This window comes from Acomys minous (assembly GCF_964271855.1).
Source record: "Acomys minous genome assembly, chromosome: 7".
Lineage (NCBI taxonomy): Eukaryota > Metazoa > Chordata > Mammalia > Rodentia > Muridae > Acomys > Acomys minous.
Window position 1 is genome coordinate 75475407 of NC_140488.1, and position 5424 is coordinate 75480830.

At 42.3% G+C, this 5424-nt stretch overlaps 1 pseudogene across 1 annotated transcript; it reads left to right on the forward strand.

Annotated features, from left to right (window-relative positions):
• The first annotated feature begins 3745 nt into the window (after positions 1–3745).
• Positions 3746–4008, forward strand: LOC311601732 (small nuclear ribonucleoprotein F-like; annotated as a pseudogene). Its single transcript has one exon. The product of its transcript is annotated as a small nuclear ribonucleoprotein F-like (transcript).
• The last annotated feature ends 1416 nt before the right edge of the window (positions 4009–5424 follow it).

Genomic DNA, 5424 nt, shown 5'->3' on the forward strand with positions numbered 1-5424 from the left:
GTTAAGAGCACTGACTGCTCCTCCAGAGGTCCTGAGTTCAATTCCCAGCAACCACATGGTGGCTCACAGACATCTATAATGTGATCTGATGTCCTCTTCTGGCCTGCAGGTGTACATGCAGCCAGAGCACTGTATACATAATAATAAATAAATCTTTAAAAAAAAAATTAAAGACACTCTTATTGAGCAGCTGGGGAGAAGGCTCAGTCAGAACAGTGCCTGCCACACAATCCTAAGAAGCCAAGTTTGATCCTCGGCCCCATATAAAAAGCCAGGAAGCCAGTGCCTGTAATTTCAGAGCTGTGAAGGCGAGACAGGAAGCTATCTGGAGCTTGCTGGCCAGCAGACCCAGCTGAATCGCATGTAATTCCAGGCCTTGTTTGTATATCTCAGCAAGGTGGATAGCATCGGTTAAAGGAAGGTTCAGATCTGTCTCATTGATACGTTCTTGCAAACAGCAGCCTTCCTCTTCCAGATGATTTCTATTAACTTTGACAGACCATCAGTAGTCTCTGCTGGGGCCTCTTTCTCAGTTTTGAGGTTCCACCCACCATCTTTGTCTGTAGCTGTCACACTAGATGAAATGCCTCCATTTGATAGCTAATTTTGCTTATTTTTACGTGCTCATAAGATAAACAATGTTTGGTTGGTTGGTTTGTTTGTTTACTTGTTTACCAAAAACAGTTACTTGGCTCATTATCTATTCATCGAGTTTCAAATCAAAGGAGTATATTTCATTTTTGTCTTAGTTTGACATTGATTTAACATTTCTCATATATTGGAAAATTGAAAAGTTGCTCAATTTGAAGGAAACTGACCAAGATGAGTGAAGAACATCGTAAAGGGGGTCAGATTTCATGACCTGTCCCATTTTAGACCTTCAGTGGCTTCCCAGTCAGTGACTTAGAATAGGGTCTGGAGAGACAGACGGGTCAGTCATTAACAGTACATACTGGTCGTGCAGAGGACCTGAGCTCGGTTCCTCACACCTACTCAGTAGTCAGCTGACAACATCCTCTAACTCCAACTCTGAGGGATCTGAGATCTCTGGCTTCATCAGGCATCACCCATTCCCATACATGTGCACATATGACCACATACACTTACACATAATTCAAACGAGAAAAGAAATCTTTAAGAAATAAATTAGAATAATATCTCAAGCACCTACCCAGACCTATGTCAGTTGATGCTTGCTTTCCTTAGCCCTAAACCAGTCTCCTTCTTCCTTTAGTTCACCTGGATCTCCGCTTGTAGACAGTTGATGCTCTCGGTATAAACAGGGCTTTGAGCATTACTTTGAGGATTCTGCTTGTGATGAAAGGGGATTGCCTATAACCATAGCTCCATTGCCTTCTTATTTCTTATTATAGTGACACACATGCACAAACACGCTGTGGCCACAATTACAAAAAAAGTGTAAATAAGTGTGTTGATAGGAACATTTTTGTTTCTCTCTCCTTCCCTCTTCATCCTCCCTTCTCGCTGTGTGTGTGTGTGTGTGTGTGTGTGTGTGTGTGTGTGTGTGTGTGTGTGTAAGTGAACATGTGGGTATGCACAATTGTGTGCACATATGTGGAGGCCAGATCTTGTGCAGGCCTGGTGTTGGTAACCATAGCTGTTGTGATATCATGAGTACAACAGCCACGTTGTGTTCAGAAGACAGCGTTTGCCAGCATTCCTTCCTATCTGCCTCTTACATGTTTTCTACCCTTGTCCTCCACAGTGCACCCTGAGCCTTGGAGATGGGGGTGATGTAGATGTCCATTTGGGATTACGTATACAACAGTCATTTATTCTTAGTACCATGTGTCTTTACATTAATGGCTTCCTATGACAAAACAAACATCTCTGATCAAGATTGAGAGAAGCACTAATATGTGTGAGTATAAATGTAAATAGTTATGGGACAGTTGGATAACATCTTCCTTTAGCAAAACAACAGTAGTTAGATCTCCCCTCAGGCCTGTGTGTTTCTGACTTAGTTTAGAGTACCAGACATGAATTCCCTTCTGTGAACTGCTATTCAAATCTGATCAGAAACATGCATGCCGTGATTGCACCAATGGGTATATTTTGACTGGCAGGTCAGTGCTGTCATAAGATGCAGGGCCCTGCATTGGGTAAGAACCCTGATGACTTTTCTCCCCCAGTGGCCTGGATAACATCTTTCAGCACTATTAAATCTAGCCAGCAGAAAGGAAGTTTTCCAGTTAGTTCTAGGTTGAATTTCCTTTGTCCTGACACCAAAGTGTGTGGTGTTTTCAGCAATAGGTTCTCATCATCTAGTTCGGGTGGCAAGCAAGAGCAATAGCCTGTATTGCTTTTTTGTTGTTGTTGTTGGTGGTGGAGGGTTCTCTGAACAACTGCTTATAGGGAAGTGTTCCATGCATGACACTGGGGTTTTTATTTATAAGCTATGGTTTCTGGTAGCAGCATTAGCCACCTATGTAGGGCACCTTCATTCAAACTCCTTTAAAAAATACACACACACACACACACACACACACACACACACATATACAAAGTACAAATTTAACTTGGTCATGGTATAATTTTTATACATATTTTTGGCTTTTATTAAACAAGCTCTTTTTATTTTATTTTATTATTTTTCTTTTTAAATGTATTTATTTTTTAATGTATTTTATTATTTAGTCATATTACATCTCAATTGTTATCTCATCCCTTGTATCCTCCCATTCCTCCCTCCCTCCCATTTTCCCCTTATTCCCCTCCCCTATGACTGTGACTGAAGGGGGACCTCCTCCCTCTGTATATGCTCATAGGGTATCAAGTCTCTTCTTGGTAACCTGCTATCCTTCCTCTGAGTGCCACCAAGCCTCTCCATTCAGGGGACGTGGTCAAATATGGGGCACCAGAGTTCGTGTGAAAGTCAAACCCCACTCTCCACTCAACTGTGGAGAATGTCCTGTCCATTGGCTACATCTGAGTAGGGGTTCAAAGTTTACTGCATATTTTTATTATAATTTATTTACATTACATCTCAATTTTAATCCCCTCACTCTTATCTTCCTGTTGCCACCCTCCCTTCCTCTTCTGCCCTATTCCCCTCCCCTAGACCTCCGACAGGTGGGGGACCTCCTCCCCCACCATCTGACCACAGCCTATCAGATCTCATCTGGATGGCCTGCATCCCTTTCCTCTGTGTTCACACAGGGCCTCCCCACCAAGGGGAAGTGATCCAATCACAGGCACCAGAGGTCATGACAGAGGGTGTCCACTCTCCCCACAAGTGTGGAGAATGAGCTGTCCATTGGCTATATCTGAACGGGAGGAGGATCTAGGTTCTAGGCTTGCAAGCCGCCAACCCTGTCCTTCCATCTCCCATGTCTTCCAAATAACTCACAGCTCTTAACTAAGAGTCCGGCTTTGAGTCTCAGCATCTGTCCCAATCCCCCGCAGGGTGGAGTCTCTCAGAAGACATCTATAATATCTACTTTAAAGTTAGTATATACCATGCATGTCTTTCTGGGTCTGCGTCTGGGTCTGGGTTACCTTACTCAGGGTGATATTTTCTTTTTGACAGAGAAAACACTGCTATTCACAGTGTCTCATTACACATAGTGAAAGAACACTCAAATAAAATCAGTTGTTAAAATTTAGTCTTCAGCATTTCTCCTAGCGTTGGTCCATTCTGGTTAGCAGCAGCTGCTCCAGTCATGAGGGGCCGGCAGTGGCGAGGTCAGCTGCTAGTGGGGTGCAACACTCGCGGGTGTTTGTGATGAGTTTATGCCTCAATCCTAAACCTTTCTCAATGGACTGACAGGAAAGCCAGTGATGGCAAAACTTAAGTGGGGAATGGAGTGCAAGGACTACCTGGTCTCTGTGGACGGCTACATGAACATGCAGCTTATGAATACAGAAGAATACGTAGATGGGGCATTGTCTGGACATCTGGGTGAAGTTGAAGTTCTGATAAGGTATAGTAATGTCCTTTATATCAGAGGCATCGAGGAGGAGGGAGATGGGGAAATGAGAGAATAGCCTCTTTGGGGGGATTTTGTCTGTCTGTCTGTGTGTGTGTGTGTGTGTTTCTATACAATAAAGTTTTTGTTTTCAAAAAATTGGTCTTCAAACATCAAAGCCAACAATGCCACATCTGCCTATGATATGAAATGACATATGAAATGACATCTATACCTCAGTGGCCGCCAAACCATTCAGCACAGCTTCCTTAACTGCAAGCTGTTTGAAGCTACCAGTTTTAGCACTTTGAATTATTTTTTTCATGCTCTGAATAGCTGTAGGGATTTCAGCAGGGTTTGGGGGGGGGACCAGCTCAACCTTGGCATACTGTCAAAATGTGGCCAATCGAGGCTTCGAGTAAGTCATTGCAGCAGTTAACGTTCAGAGTCATCTCTATGAAGTCACAAATGAACTTGGCCATGGTGTAGGATGGAAGGTCTGTCTTCCTGAACCACTGTCTGAAAGTCCGAATGATTGTTTCTAGTTTGCCTGCAAATTTCAAGATTTCTTTGTTTTTAATAGCTGGGTAGTATTCCATTATGTAAATGTACCACAGTTTCTTTATCCATTCTTTGGTTGAGGGGCATCTAGGTTGTTTCCAGATTCTGGCTATTATGAATAAAGCTGCTAATGAACATAGTTGAGAAAATGTCCTTGTTGTGTGGTGGAGCATCTTTTGGGTATATGCCCAGGAGTGGTATAGCTGGGTCTTGAGGTAGAACTATTCCCAATTTTTTGAGAAAGAACCAGATTGATTTCAGCAGTGGTTGTACAAGTTTGCTCTCCCACCAGCAATGGAGGAGTGTTCCCCTTTCTCCACATCCTCTCCAGCATGTGCTGCCACTTGAGTTTTGATCTTAGCCATTCTAATAGGTGTAAGATGGAATCTCAGGGTTGTTTTGATTTGCATTTCCCTGATGGCTAAGGGTGTTGAACATTTTTAAAAATGTTTCTCAACCATTCTAGGGGAGAGGAACAGGGTGAAAGAGGGAAGGAGGGGGAATGGGGAAGATACAAGAGATGGCATAACAATCGGATGTAATCGGAATAAATTATTTTTAAAAAGAAAAATAAAAACAAAAACCAAAACAAACAAAAAGAATTCTCCGTTGGGCTAGAGAGATGGCTGGGAGGTTAAGAGCACTGATTGCTCTTCCAAAAATCCTGAGCTCAGTTCCCAGTAAGCACATGGTGGCTCATAACCATCTACAATAAGATTTGATGCCCTCTTCTGGCCTGCAGGTATACATGCAGATACAACATTGTATACATAATAAATAAATAAATAAATAAATAAATAAATCTTTAAAACAAAATAATTCTCTGATTAGCTCTGTACCCCATTTTTTTTCTGTTTCAAATGTCATTTTATTGCAAGATGGTATAACTAATTACAAGTTTAAAGTATGACTTGGTAATTTTAGTCAGGCAGCA